Raw genomic sequence first — 16,544 nt, 5'->3', positions numbered from 1 at the left:
TTTGTTAAGCCATTCCCCAATTGAAGGACATTCTCTTAATTTCCAATTCTTTGCCACTGCAAACAGGGCTGCTATGAATATTTTTGTACAAGTGATGTTTTTAGCCTTTTTCATAATCTCTTCAGGGTATAGACCCAGGAGTGGTATTGCTGGATAACAGACAGTTTTGATGACTGATGCTTTCTAATATAATTTTAGATCTGGTAAAGCTAAACCACCCTCTTTTGCACTTTTTTTCATTGTATCCCTGGAAACTCTTTACTTTTTATTTCTCCATATGAATTTACTTACAATTTTTCTAATTCCTTAAAATATTTTTTTGGAATTTTGATTGGTGGGCCACTAAACAAATAGTTTAGTTTTGGTAGAATTGTCATTTTTATTATATTAGCTCAGCCTCTCCATGAGCAGTTGATATTTGCCCAGTTATTTGAGTCTCGTTTTATTTTTGTGAGAAGTGTTTTGTAATTGTTTTTAAAAAAGTTTTTGAGTCTACCTTGGCAGGTAGTCTCCCAGGTATTTTATATTGTCTGAGGCTACTTTGAATAGGATTTCACTTTCTATTTCTTTCTGCTGTATCTTGCTAGTCATATATAGAAATGATGAGGATTAGGGTTTATTTTATATCCTGCAACTTTGCTAAAGTTGCTAATTATTTCTAGTAATCTTTTAGATAATTTGTTGGGATTATCTAGTATACTATCATGTCATCTGCAAAGAGGAAGAGTTTTGTCTCTTCCTTCCCAATTCTAATTCCTTCCATTTCTTTTTGTTTTCTTATTGCTGAAGCTAACATTTCTAATACAGTATTGAATAGTAGTAGTGATAGTGGTCATTCTTGTTTCAATCCTGATCTTATTGGGAATTCCTCTAGCCTATCCCTCCATTGCATATAATGTTTGTTGATGGTTTCAGATAGATACTGCTTATTATTCTAAGGAATAATCCACTTATTCCTACACTCTCTAGTGTTTTTAGTAGGAATGGGTGCTGTATTTTGTCAAAACATTTTCAGCTTCTATTGATATAATCACATGATTTCTGAAAGGTGTGTTATTGATATAATTAATTATAATAACAGTTTTCCAAATATTGAACCAACCCTGCATTCCTGGGATAAATCCTACTTGATCATAATATATTATCCTGGTGATAATTTGTGGTAATCGCTTTGCTAAGATTTCATTTAAGATTTTTGCATCTATATTCATCAGGGAGATAGATCTATAATTTCTTTCTCTGTTTTAACTCTTCCTGGTTCAGGTATCAGCAACATGTTGGAGTCATAGAAAGAGTTAGGCAGTATTTTATCTTCATCTATTTTTCCAATGAGTTTATATAGAATTGGAACCCAATTGTTACATAAATGTTTGATCCAATCCACCTGTGAATTCAACTTCTCCTGGAGATTTTTTTAGGGAGCTCAATAATGGCTTGTTGAATTTCATTTTCTGAGATAGGGTTATTTAGGTAATTAATTTCTTCTTCATTTAATCTGGGCAATTTATATTTTTCTAAATATTCATCTATTTCACTTAGATTGTCAAATTTATTGGCATAGAGTTGGGCAAAATAATTCCAAATTATTACTTTAATTTCCACCTCATTTGTGGTGAGTTCACCTTTTTCACTCATGATACTAGCAATTTGATTTTTTTCTTTCTTTTTCAATCAAATTGACCAGAGGATTATCAATTTCTTTGTTTTTTTCATAAAACCTACATTTGGTTTTATATATAAGTTCAATAGTTTTCTTGCTTTCAATTTTATTAATTTCTCCTTTAATTTTTAGATTTTCTAATCTGGTAATTAATTGGGGATTTTTAATTTGTTCTTTCTCTAATTTTTTAGTTGCATATTTAGTTCATTGATTTCCTCTTTCTCTAATTTATTCATGTAATCATTTAAAGATATAATATATCCCCTGACAGCCACCTTGAGTGTATCACATAAGTTTTGGTATGTTGTTTCATTATTGTCATTATATAAGATGAAATAATTAATTCTTTAATTTGTTGTTGAATCCACTCATTCTTTAAAATGAGATTATTTAGTTTCCAATTAGTTTTGTGTCTATATCTCCCTGACCCAATATTGCATATGATTTTTATTGCATTATGATCTAAGAAAGTTATATTCCCCATTTCTGCCTTTCTGAAATTTATCATTAGGTTTTTATGCCCTAGTACATGGGCAATTTTTGTGTAAGTGCCATGTCCTGCGGAAAAAAAGTATATTCCTTTCTATCCCCATTCAATTTCCTCCATAAGTCTATCATATCTAAGTTTTCTAACAATCTATTTACCTCCTTCACTTCCTTCTTGTGTATTTTATGATTAGATTTATCCAAATCTGAGAGCAGGAGATTGAGGTCTCCCACTAGTAGAGTTTTGGGGTCTATGGCATCCTGTAGCTCTTTCAACTTCTTCTCTAAGTATTTGGATGCTATACCATTGGGTGCATACATATTTAACACTGAAATTTCATTGTTGGGGGGTGGAGCCAAAATAGCGACAAGAAGGGATCGAGTCTTAGGCACTCTCTGATAAAACTCATAAGCTAAGGACTCTAACTAAACTTTAGAGAGACAGAACCCACAAAGGGGCCCAGTGAAGCAGTTCTCCTACTCAAGGTAACCTGGAAAATAGCAGAAAGACTCTGCTCCCCAGGGTCGGAGGGGCAGCCCACCAGAGGGGTGGCCCGCCAGAATGAAAGAATTTCAGCCTCCCAGAGGCAGCCCCAGGGCACTGGGAGCCGCGGCTCACAGAAGCGGGGGAGCCTCCTGAGCTGCACTCCGAGGAGCACTGGGCACAAAGTGGGGAACAGTGGGGGACCTCTGCCAGAGCGAGCACGGGGAACCCAGCCCTCAGGGCACACAGCAAACAGCTTGGTCTTTCTGCAGCCCAGATCCAGAAACAGGAGCAGGTGGAACTGGTAAGCAGGAAGCCCCAGGGCATGAGCCCATTGAGCTTAGGGAGGGGAGTGAAGAGAGACTGCTGAGCTCTGTCCTCTGCCCCTGGAACAGGACTCTGGGGCTCTGACCACATTCAAATCCTGATTGCAGTCTAGGCCCCCCAATAGAACAGCAGGGCCCTTCCCACCTCAGCCCCGTGGCAGAGGGGGGGGCACTTATGGTCATTCACAGACCAAGAGGGAGGACAGAGCCTCACACACTGAGACCCTTGTGGGAGTGTCCCAAAAGCTCAGGAAGCACCCCAAAACCAGGCCCAGGCTGGGAAAATGAGCAAGCAGAGAAACAACACTGAGAAATATTTTGCAAATGAGCCCAAGAAGGATCAAAATATTCAGTCTGAAGATGAGGAAGCACAAGCTCCTGCATCTAAAGACTCCAAGAAAAACAGAAATTGGGCTCAGGCTGTGACCGAGCTCAAAAAAGACTTTGAAAATCAAATGAGGGTGTTGGAAGAAAAACTGGGAAAATAAAGGAGAGAGATGCAGGAAAAACATGAAAATGAAGTCAGCAGCTTAGTCAAGGAAATCCAAAAAAATGCTGAAGAAAATAGCATGCTAAAAACCAGCTTAGTTCAAATGGATAAAACAGTTCAAAAAGTTATTGAGGAGAAGAATGCCTTAAAAAGCAAAATTGGCCAGATGGAAAAAGAGATAAGAAAACTCTCTGAGGAGAACAAATCCTTCAGACAAAGAATAGAATTCAGGGAGATTGATGAATTTATCAGAAATCAGGAATCAATGCTTCAAAACCAAAAAAAAATGAAAAATTAGAAGAAAATGTGAAATATCTCATTGAAAAAAACAACTGATATGGAAAACAGACTTAGGAAAGATAATTTAAAGATTATTGGAATACCTGAAAGTCATGATCAGGAAAAGAGCCTTGACATCATTTTCAAAGAATTACTACAGGAAAATTGCCCTGATATTCTAGAAGCAGAGGGCAGAAATAGAAATGGAGAGAACCCACCAATCCCCCCGAGAAAGCGATCCCAAAAAACCAACCCCTAGGAATATTATAGCCACGTTCCAGAACTCCCAAGACAAAGAGAAAATATTACAAGCAGCCAGAAGGACACAGTTCAAATATCATGGAGCTGCAGTCAGGATCACACAGGACTTAGCAGCAACTACATTGGAAGTTCGTAGGGCTTGGAATACAATATACTGGAAGGCAAAAGAGCTTAGAATGCAGCCAAGAATGAACTACCCAGCAAGGCTGAATGTCCTCTTCCAGGGAAAAAGATGGACTTACAATGAACCAGGGGAATTTTAAATGTTCCTTTTGGAATGGCCAGAGCTGAACAGAAGGTTTGATCTTCAGATACAGGATTCAGGTGAAGCATAGAGATTGGAGGAGAGGGGGAAAATATGAGGGACTTAATGATGATGAACTGCATGTATTCCTGCATAGAAAAATGACACTGATAATACTCATATGAACCTTCTCAGTTAATAGAGCAGGTAGAGGGAGCTTTTATAGTTGAAGCACAGGAGAAAGCTGAATTCAAAGATAAAATATGGTGTAAAAAATGGAATCAATAAAAATTTCATTGTTATCTGTGATACCTTTTAGGAGGATAAATGTCCTTCCTTTTCTCTTTTAATACTATCTATTTTTGCAGCTGATTTGTCTGAGATAAGGATTGCTATGCCAGCTTTTTTCACTTCAGCTGAAGTAAAATCTATTTTGCTCCAACCTTTTACTTTTACCCTATATGTATCTCTATTGGTATGATTAAAAATGAGATGACAATTATGACTGCTGTTAACTGGCATGATTTTAAAGATGTTTAAACTACAGGAAATTATGTGTTTTTAGTTTTTATCTTCCCATAAACTCTTTGTCCTCCCTCTTCCCTCTCTCTTGACATTTCACTGGATCAGGAATGGCTCTGCAGCCCACTCTCTCATCACAACTCTACTGGTGAAACCTTGATTCTCCTACCTTCTCTTCTTTCTACTCTTGCAAAACTGGATATATTAAAGAGAAGTGAGCATTTTGCATTTATTTAATTTGGAAGAACTGCACTAATTCATCTATCAGTCATTTTTAAATTTTGTTATGAATTTCTCATGGTGCCTAGAAACTTATGTATAGCATAAGCAATATGAATTTGCTTAGACTGTGCCTCATTCTTTAGTTACTGGAAATGAGGGAATGAAAGTAAAGCAATATTTTTAAAAGTACAGTATGAAGTTCTACCCTTCTTATATGGTATTTCAACTTTTAAGACTTAAATATTATATGCATTTCTGAATATTTTGTAGTTAAAATCTTTAGGGAAAAGGTAAATGAGGAAAGCTGAAATGTCACTTTCCTTTGAATTTCAGTGCATTATTAAAACCATGTTTATGTGGTCCTTGTTTATATTTCACTTATCTTTAGATAGCTCATATCATTCTTCCATAGTCATACCCTATATTAAAAAAGAAAGAAAGAAAGCCAAAATTATATCATAGAAATATATTCAAGAATGATGAATCAAAATTGTCTCTGTGACTACCTCCAAAAGCATATCTCTGTATGTTGACTCCATCCCTTTTCCCTGAGAGGGTACATAACCATCCAAAGTGCTTCCAAAATATGGTTGATCACTGCAATGATCAAAGTTGTAGTTTTCAAACTTGTTTTCTTTGCAGTATTGTTCCTCTTATAGAAATTATACTGGTTACATTAGAGCATGCTACAGAGGATTCTTTTAAAAAAGTATTTTTTTGGTGGAGCCAAGATAGCAACAGGAGAGTATCATCTCTTAGGTGCTCTCTCTGAAAACTTATAAACTAAGGACTCTAACTAAATTTTCAAGAGACAGATTCCACAGAGGGACCCAGTGAGGCAGTTCTCCAACCCAAGGTAACCTGGAAAAAAGCAGAAAGGCTCTGTTCCATGGGGGCTAGATTGGTGGCCCATCAGAGTGAAGGAACTTCAGCCTCCCAGAGGCAGGCCCAGGGTGCTGGGAGTCCCAGCTCATGGCAGTGGGGGCAGTTTCCTGAGCTACACTCAGGGAGCACTGGGCACAACTTGGGGGATCAGCGGGGGTCCCCTGCCAGAGCGAGTGCATGAATCCAGCGCTCAGGGCACTCAGCCAGCAGCATGGCTCCAGCAGCCCAGATCCAGGAACAGGAAGCAGGATCCCCCAGGTCATGAGTGCTGACCTAGGGAGGGGAGTGGAGAGAGACTGCCAAGGTCTGTCCTCTGTCCTTGGAACTGGACTCTGGGGCTCTGACCACATTCAAATCCTAATTGGAGTCTAGGCCCCCCATAGAACAGCATCCCCCCAACCTTAGCCCCATGGCTGAAGGGGGCACTTGTGGTCATTCACAGACCAGGAGGGAAAAACAGAACCTCACACACTCAAAAGCTCAGGAAGCACCCCAAAACCAGGCACAGGCTGCGGAAATTAGTAAGCATATAAAAAAAGAGGAACACCATTGAGAAATACTTTGCCTGTGATCCCAAGAAGGATCAAAACACTCAATCTGAAGTTGAGGAAGTCCAAGCTCCTGCACCTAAAGACTCCAAGAAAAACAGAAATTGGGCTCAGGCTATGACAGAGCTCAGAAAAGACTTTGAAAATCAAGTGAGGGAGATAGAAGAAAAATTGAGAAAAGAAATGAGAGAGATGCAGGAAAAACATGAAAAAGAGGTCAGTAGCTTAGTCAAAGAGATCCAAAAAAATGCTGAAGAAAATAGCATGCTAAAAACCAGCTTAGGTCAAATGGATAAAACAGTTCAAAAAGTTATTGAGGAGAAGAATGCCTTAAAAAGCAAAATTGGCCAGATGGAAAAAGAGAAAAGAAAGCTCTCTGAGGAAAACAAATCCTTCAGATGTAGAATGGAACAGGGGGAGGCTGCTGATTTTACAAGAAATCAGGACACAATACTTCAAAATCAAAGAATGAAAAATTAGAAGAAAATGTGAGGCATCTCATTGAAAAAAACAACTAATATAGAAAACAGATTTAGGAAAGCTAATCTAAAAATTATTGGAATACATGAAAGTCATGATCAGGAAAAGAGCCTTGACATCATTTTCAAAGAATTACTACAGGAAATATTCCCTGATATCCTAGAAGTAGAGGGTAAAATAGAAATTGAGAGAATCCACTGATCTCCCCAAGAAAGAAATCCAAAAAAAACCCAACCCCCAGGAATATTATAGCCAAGTTTCAGAACTCCCAAGTCAAAGATAAAATATTACAAGCAGCCAGAAGGACACAATTCAAATATTGTGGAGCTGCAGTCAGGATCACACAGGACATAGCAGCAACTACATTAAAAGCTCTTAGGGCTTGGAATATAATATTCTGGAAGGCAAAAGAGCTTGGAATGCAACTGAGAATCAACTACCGTGCAAAACTGAACATCCTCTTCCAGGGAAAAAGATGGACTTTCAGTGAACCAGGGGAATTTCAAATGTTCCTGTTGGAATGGCCAGAGTTGAACAGAAGGTTTGATCTTCAAATACAGGACTCAGGTAAATCATAAGGAGTGAAGGAGAAGGGTAAAATATGAGGGACTTAGTGATGACGAACTACATGTATTCCTGCATAGAAAAATGATACTGATAATATTCATATGAACCTTCTCATTTAATAGAGCATGTTGAAGGAGCTTTTATAAATGAGGCACAGGAGACAGATGAATTTGAAGATATAATGTGAAGTAAAAATGGAGTCAATAGCTAAAAGGGAAATGTAATGGGAGAAAGAAAAAAGAGAGGTGAATAGGCTAAGATATTTCATATAATAAGATTTTTTTATTACAATGAGTTATTACAATGATATGGAAGGGGGAAGGCAAGGGGGAATGAGGGAATCTTCACTCTCATCAGAGGTGGCTAGGAGAAGAAACAGCATATATACTCAATGGGGTATAGACATCTGGAGTAAGAAGGAGAGAAGGGAGACAGGGGGAAGGGGGGGATGTGAGTGATGGAGGAGAGGATGGACCATGGTGGGAGAGTGGTTAGATATAACACATTTTCTTTTTTACTTCTTGCAAGGGACTGGGATTGGATGGCCTGTCCAGGACCATAGGGCCAGGTGGATGCTGGGCCTAAGGGGTGGTAGGGGGACTCGGGGCCTCTCGGCCACAGAGCTGGAAATCTGTCTGCTGTGTCACTCAGCTACCCTACAGCAGAGACAGAGTGAAAGGAGAGAGAAAATATAGTATATGTTAGTGGAGAAATATGAATGGAGGAAGTTGCAATCAACAATGGCAATGGTGGAAAAATATGGAAGTAACTTTTGTGAAGGACTTATCATAAAGAATGTGATCCACCTGTGACAGAGCTGGAAGTGTTGGAATACAGACTGAAGCACATTTTTATTATTATTATTTTTGGAAGGGGTTCAGGGAAAATGGGGCTGGGTAGCTTGCCTGGGGCCACACACCTGGGTGATTGTTGGGTTCCTGAGGCTGGGTTTGGACCCAGGTGCTCCGGGCTCCAGGGCTGGTACTCTATTTGCCACCCGGCCACCCCTACTATTATTATTGTTATTACTATTTTATTTTATTTTGGGTCTTTTTTTTTGTTTTTTTTTCAGGGCAATGTGGTTGAGGTGGCTTGCCCAGGGTCACACAGCTGGGTGACTGTTGGGTGTCTGGGGCCGGATTTGGGCTCAGGTGCTCCTGGCTCCAGAACCAGTGCTCTGTCTACTGTGCCACCTGGCCACACCTAATATTATTATTAGTTTTTAAATTTTAATATTAATTTTTTTTCTCTATCACTCACATGGGTCTATATTTTGAGGGGAAGGGGTATTTTGATTACTCTTAAACAAGTATATTTTAATAATGTATAAAAAAGCATTATTTGTACAAAATAAGAATAAATAAAAAATAAATAATTTTTTAAAAAGTATCTTTTCACCATGGTTATGATGTAATCAAATTCTATTGTATTTGTATGTCACTATTTATTCAGCCATTCATAAACAGATAGAAACTCCTTTAAATATTAATTCTTCCCTCTGCTCCTTTTTGTTTTGCCTTTTTAAAGCCTAATCAGTATCAAACTACTGGATTTATTTGCAATAATTTTTCACCCCTTAACTCCTATGGCAGTTAGAAAGAGCACTAGGCTTAAAATCAAGAAGACTCATGGTCTTGATGAAGTGTAACCCTGTTTAGCTTCATTCCTCACTTGTAGAATGAACTGGAGAAGAAAATGACAAACCACTCTAGTATCTTTGCCAAGAAATTCCTAAATGGAGTGGCAAAGAGAACATGACTGAAAAAATAACTGAACAGTTCTCTGCATCCTTACTCTCCCTGTTGAGTTTGATGCACATTTATGCCAAACTGTTTGTATGCGTTTGAGCATTCTTTATCTGTTTCTGATAAAAGTGAGCTTCCTGTGATCCCTGTCTCCCTAGTCATTCCTCCAAATTTTTATACTCTTCTCACAAATCTCAATTATGGTAAATAGCAATTTACATCTCTTTCTTCATTTCTTTCTACATTAGTCTATAATGTTTGCCATCCATTTTATTTTTTCACTTTAAAAGTGCAGAACGGAAAAAAAAAAGCCACCCCAGATCCTCTGTTTTTTCTTATATAATTCCAGACCCATACCTTGAAAATAGTAAGGTCTTGTAAAAAATATTTGTTTCCTCTCTTCCCTGTTAGGATGTTAGCTCTATATCATCATACAGTCCCTTCTAATTGTTCAAATACATTTACATTTCAAGGTTCCTCTGGATCTTTGCATTTCCAATTTAAAGTTCCAACCTAAATCTGGTAATTTTTGAGAGACTCGGCCATTAATACTCTCCTTTTTTCAGTATACCATTATATTCAGTATTACAGTGATTCTTGGTTATAAATCTAAATATGATCTATCTTAGAATATTACTTTCTAAGATTTCATATTTGTAGATGAAGATTCCAGTTTGTGTGGGATCCTAACTATGAACTTGAAATTCTGTATGAATGATTGCTCTATTGTTTCCTTAGATAAATTCTTAGATATGTGGATTATGGTTGGGATAATCCTGATATTTTTCTTATTGAGGTTTCTTTCAGGAGATAATAAAGCAGTTCTTCTTTTCTCCCACTGGTTTTAATACATCTGAGCAATTTCCATATAGAATTTCTCAAAATACAATATTCATACATTTTTTAAAAGTTACAAGTTTTAAGGAGCCCAGTGATTTTAAATTATATCTTCTTGTGTAGTGTCATTTGCTTTAAGAATGTGTGTGTGTGTGTGTGTGTGTGTGTGTGTGTTTGGGTGGGGATAATCTAATAAAGGTTTTATTTCTCAAATTTGTAGAGAACTGAGTCAAATTTATAAGAATGAGTCATTCCTAAACTGATGTGGTGTGGCTTGCTTCCTTGGGGCCCACAGCGGCGACCTCCCTCCCAGAGGGGAGCTGAGAATAAGGAGTCAAGCCACTACTGCCTTATGCCTCCAGCTCAATTTTATTACTGCTTAGCTATTACATATATATACTGTTAGGTCTTCTGGGGTAGAACAAAGAATAATGAGGGAATGGGGGTGCAAGTGTTGTGTATGTGCAGCATCTTGCATTACAGGATGGGGGGTACATTAGGGAGGAGGTGATAAGGCATAGCTGTGTCTAGTGCCCTTGGTCAGTGGGGTGGAATGTTCAACTCCCAAGGACTCCAGCTCCCAAGGACTCCAGCACACCTTTATCTCTAAGGGTGGCTTTCCAGCTCCTGAGACTTTCCAGGTGGCGGTTTACTTGGGAATTATTTGTGTCATGGCTGTTAGAATAGCCTATGTACCCACACTGATGAATAGTACAGGATATGGACAAGCAATTGTCAGAAGAAATTAAAAGTATCAATAGTTATGCAAAAAATGCTCTGAATCTAAATCTAAATATTAATTAGATAAATATATATATATATATATATATATATATATAAACACTAAGGTACCACCTTATACTTATCTGATGGACTAACACAAGAGTAAATTAAAAATGACAAATATTGGAGGTGGTATAGAAAATTGTTTCCTTAATGCCTTGTCAGTAAAATTGATTCAATGTCCTCTGGCCATGGGACTATAAATCTGAGCCTCTCCTTTGACTACTATGTCTAAGCCCCAAAGAGATCAAAGAAAAGGGAAAATGAATATGATCTGCTTCTCTTATCCTTTGTTATTCCTTTGGTTTTATATAAGAATTTGGTCTGTGATTGGGTTATTTGGGAATAATACACATTATAGATTTTTAAATTTCATCTAATAATTTTATCTTGTAGTTATCTTAGGATTGCAAATCATGAGCAATGAGCATTAAATAGATGATTTAAGGAAGATAGTGGATGTAAAAATTCAAGGTATTTTGAAGTTAATGTTGAAGCCTTTTGATCTCTGGTAAATTCCACATAGTGTGGAAATGTCCACTCTTTCCTTGCCTACAGTGGTTCATCTGCCCAGAGAACTGTTTAAAGAGATGGCTGCTGGCTTCCCACAGGTCTTCCTTGACACTATACTATTTCTGAAGTCATTTCTCTTTCTTCAGATTTATAATTCAGATCAATTTTAGTTATAATGCTAGTGGTTTTCTGTAAATTCCAGGAAAGGATCACCATTTCAAAGTACTACTTTTTAAAATAATTAACAGGTTTGTTTAATGAAATGCCACAAAAATGGAATATGCTCTTTTTATCCCCCAAAGAGTGGGAAATAAAATTTCAACTTAATCAACCAGTTTTCATTTATTAAACAAACTACAATGGGATAGGTTGTCTAAAGACTAGAATTGGAGGCAGACAGTGAGTGAGCAAACATTTAGTAAGGACACACTATTAAGGACACTGTGTCAAGTTCTGGATATACAAAGAAAGGTAAAAAAAAGTTGCCAACACGCATTAAATGGTGTCTTCAAAGAACTTCTATTTGGAACCCATATATACACATATTCTGTTTTGCAGACCTATGACTCTGCATGCCTAAGGAGATCTCCATTTTCTGCCCCTTATAATTCTGGACACTTATTTGGAGATCTGGCAGTTTAACTGTGTTGCCCATGGTCCCAAATGATGGTGTCCTTGACTCCAAGATGGCTCTTTTCCCACTGTATTATGCAAATGGGTATCTGAATATATTCAATTTCCTGTCTATGATGTGTCATGGCAACCTGAATGCCCAGTTCTAAACTATATCTCTACTTCTTAGACCAAAAAGCTTCACATCTTCTCCTTATTTTATTCTTATCTATATATTAAGTCAGAACTGAAGAATGGAAATAAGGACAACAGAAACTTAATGTGCTGAATTTATTCTACAGAAACCATAGAAGAGACTTTCAGTTCTTTGAGGAAATGTTTCATTTTAATATAACAAGTTTAAAGTTATTATCTGTTGCTCAGTAATGGATGTTGATAAGTAGACCAATGAAGAGATTCACAGATTTGTAGATTCATCACAGACAACTCAAACCAGTCTTCCTTGAAAACCTAGAAGTAAATATAACATATAGCCCTTAGGGTTTGCTCCATCAGGCTATTTGGGGGATAATCTGTTACTATTTTAATTACTATAAATGATTCAAGCAAGTCAGAAAAGACCTCTCTATATTTTAGAAAAGGCATTGATTTAGGAGGTTGTGTACTAAGAGCAGAAATAGCAACAAGACCAGTGTAGCTGAATCATAGCATAGGTGGAGGAAAGTAAACTAAAAAAACTGGAAAGTTTCTGTAAGTCTTTCCAGGTTTTTCCTGATAACATCCTGCTTATCATTTCTTATCTCACAATAGGAGGGTATGAGGGGAAAAACAGAATTTGGAAATCAAAATATTTACAGAAAACACACATTTGAAATGATTGTAGCAAGAAATTGGGAAAAATTAAATAAAAGATAAAAAAGAGAAAACTGGAAGTTAGGAATTATCTTATTTTGTTTTGTTTTTTAGTTTTTAGGTTTTTGCAAGGCAAATGGGATTAAGTGGCTTGTCCAAGGCCACACAGCTAGGTAATTATTAAGTGTCTGAGGCCAGATTTGAGCTCAGGTACTCCTGATTCCAGGGCTGGTGCTCTATCCACTGCACCACCTAGCCACCCCAGAATAATCTTATTTTGAAAGACTTTGAAAGTCAAATAAAAACTTTCATATTTGATCCTGAATGTAAAAGAGAAGCACTAGAATTTATTGGGTGCTGGCAAGGAATTGAACAAGAATATCGCTTTGGTAATTCAATGGAGAACAGAATCAGAAAAATCTGTAGGAAATGAGGTGTTTAGATTCTGACTGGTCCAAGGCATTCATACTAAGGGGCATATCTGATGTTCAACTACTTTTACGTTGTTTTTTATTTGAAAATAAAATATTCATTCTACCATAATATTTACCATATTTTCAGTAAGAATAACTTATTTTTACCTGTGTTTATAGAGGTTATTCTAGTGGTACATTTTCAGCATTTTGTGCATATCCATAAAATGGAGGATATCCAGGATTTCCAGGATTTGGAAGATAGCCAGGATTTACAGGATATGGAACATAGCCAGGATTTCTAGGCACTGGAAAATAGCCAGGATTTTCTGGATATACAGGATATCCAAAAATTGGACGATCTCTGAATTTCTTTTAAAAGAAAGAGAAAATAGGAGACATAAGGTTTGGTTCGTTCATTTTCTTGCTAATTTCTTAGTATTCATGAATATATTGAAAAATATTTATGTACATATATAACAAGGAGTAAAAATGCTCATCCATAGCAGCATTATTTGGATCACCAGACTAACATATCTGAGTTCTGGTGTAGGCCAGATAGATAGATAGATATAGATATAGATGTAGATGAGGTAGAGATAGAGATAGATAGAGATAGAGATAGAGATAGAGATAGAGACAGAGACAGAGACAGAGATAGAGATAGTTATAGATATATAGATACAGATACAAATATAGATATAGTTATAGATGTAGTTGTAGATGTAGATGTAGATTAGATATAGATGTAGATATAGATTAGATATATAGATAGATAGATATAGATATAGGTATAGATATAGATATAGATATAGATATAGATATAGATGTAGATGTAGATGTAGATGTAGATGTAGATGTAGATGTAGATGTAGATGTAGATGTAGATGTAGATGTAGATGTAGATGTAGATGTAGATGTAGATGTAGATATAGATATATGAATATATGCTCATTAGTACAATTCCAGGAAATCTCCTAATCCACTTAACTGGAAGCATTGACCAATTCATCAAGCATAATTTATTCAATAAAATGGTGATTCCTCATTCCCAAATACTATTTACTCTTTTTATGATTCTTGATTTAAAGAAAAAAGCTTAGACAGCACTCTTCCCTGACATCATTGGAAAATGATGTCCATATTTTCCCTGATTCCAAATGGAGAAGATAATCAAAAATGACAGTTACAACTATAACTACTGACTTCTCTATACCTATGACAATAGAATTAAGAACCTGGCTTCAAATCCTGTCTCTAAAATCTGCTGAGTGACCCTAGGTGAGTCATGTAATCTCCTTGGACTTCAGTTTCCTTAGCTGTCAAATGAAGGCATTAGATGAGATGACCTGCAAGGGCCCTTTCCAACTCTAGATTTCTGAAACTGTGAGGCATTATGACTCTGGAGGAAAGACTTGAGAAACAAAGTTTGTACAAGAATCTACACAAGAGATTCCTAGTCTGAGTGGGGATCTTGTCAATCTGATCTAACATCACTGATCTTGGATATGTGGTCTCCCCAGTTAGAATGGGAGGTTCTTAAACATGGCAATCATTTTATCATGATTTTTTTCCTTTCCTTGTTTCCTCAAGGGATAACAAAGTTCTTGTAATATAGTAAGCACTTAATATATTTTAAAAAGTCAATAATGGATGTAATTGGGTGGCACAGTGGATTGAGCTCAGCCCTGGAGTCCAGAGCACCTGGACTTCAAAACCAACCTTAGACAATTACTAGCTATGTATCCCTGGGAAAGTCATTTAATTCTGATTGCCTTCAAAAAAAAACCATTAATAGCTTTATTTTAAATTAAATTTTAATTTCCTTCAAGCAATGAAAATCTCTCCATTTCACCTCCTGTTTTCTCCAAATGATAAAAAAAATAAGAAAGCTAAAAGTCTTGCTACCAGTAGATGTCAAAAAGCAAAACAAATGTCTCCACTGTTCATGTAAAAATAAGTCTTCTTTTTGCACCTTCAGTCCTTCCCCTTTCAAGAATGGGGCAGATTGCCCAGTATTGATTCTCAGGATTTACAATTGATCATTAGGATGATCAAAGTTCTTTTTTTTTTGTTTGTTTGGATTTGACTTTTTAATTTAGTTATATTTATTTTTAGTGTTTTTCCAAATCTTGAATTGCCTCATAGGATCCATTCCCAACCCTTTGAGAAGTCAGTCAATTATATATGGGAAGTCATTCAAAACATATTTCTACATGCTGGGAGAAAAACAAAGGAAACAAAAATAACCACAGCAAATAAAAAAAAATATATTTCATTCTGCACTTCTCCAGGTCATTTGACAGATGAGGAAATGAGGCAAACAGGGTTAAGTGACTTGCCCAGGTCACACAGCTATTAATATCCAAGCTCATATTTAAAGTTGAGTCTTCCTGACTTCAGATCCAGTATTTTATCCACTACACCACATAGCTGCCCTACACTGGTATGAAACAAGATGTCAAAACTACTCAGGGAAAACCACCACTCTCCACTCTTCATTCATCCTTTCCTTATTATTACCTCCTACCTGGTTTATCACTAATTGAGTGGATGTACTCTGGATTATTTACAAAAAATAACAAAATTCCCTCTAATTGGTTCTACTCTAGAATTATGCTTCTCCCAAGGACTAGATTCCTTTTTTTCAAACAACAAATTTGCCAGTGACCGAGTAATTTATTAACAGAATCAAGAATGAAAAGAGAGAATAAATAATTAAATGATATAGAATGCTGCAAATGAACCAGAAGTCAGAATTGCCTCCAAGCTCTGTAAATCTAGGGGAAAAAGTGGATGTGCTCTCCCTGTTCTCCCTTCTAGTCTTCCCTGTCACATTACAGTCAAGTCCTTTGTCACACACTTGTCTCCATTCTTCTTGTTTATCTGCTTCTCTCTTGCCTCTCTGCCTCCTCATAGGATGCCCTCAGATTGAGAAGAAAGTCTCTCTTCCTAAAAGCCACTGAAATCCATAAACAAACTGAACTCCCTTCAAATTGTGATGGCAATTCTCCTCAAATTGTTGGTTAGAAGACTTGTTCTCTTGTGACAGGGAATCTTTGATTTTACTAAAGAATAATCATCAATATCTAAACTTTCTATGTTCCAGAAACTTAGGAAATAGAGATAGCACTTAAAGAAAAGACACACAATTGATGCTTATTTGATTAGAAAAGATGGTTTAATGGGGGCTGCTATGTGGTGCAGTGGATAGAGCACTGGCCCTGGAGTCAGGAGTACCTGAGTTCAAATCTGGCCTCAGACAGTCAATAATTAGCTAGGTGTGTAGCTTTAGGCAAGCCACTTAACCCCATTGACTTGCAAAAAAATCTAAAAAAACAATGACATCCTAGAGAACTACACAGGGAAAATAA

At 36.8% G+C, this 16,544-nt stretch overlaps 1 protein-coding gene and 1 long non-coding RNA gene across 2 annotated transcripts in view; both read right to left on the bottom strand.

Moving 5' to 3' along the window:
- Window positions 1-16,544, bottom strand: part of STATH (statherin) — a 99,203-nt gene that overhangs the window by 16,276 nt on the left and 66,383 nt on the right. The gene's annotated exons all lie outside the window — the stretch shown is intronic.
- On the bottom strand, window positions 12,222-14,671 carry LOC141517422 (uncharacterized). Its single transcript, XR_012476847.1, has 2 exons — window positions 13,339-14,671; window positions 12,222-12,415 (listed from the first exon to the last, which is right to left on the bottom strand). It is a non-coding gene; the product is annotated as an uncharacterized LOC141517422 (long non-coding RNA).

Source organism: Macrotis lagotis, chromosome 3 (genome assembly GCF_037893015.1).
Source record: "Macrotis lagotis isolate mMagLag1 chromosome 3, bilby.v1.9.chrom.fasta, whole genome shotgun sequence".
Classification (NCBI taxonomy): domain Eukaryota; kingdom Metazoa; phylum Chordata; class Mammalia; order Peramelemorphia; family Peramelidae; genus Macrotis; species Macrotis lagotis.
Note: the sequence above shows the minus strand (reverse complement) of the source record. Positions and strands in the feature narration are given on the sequence as shown.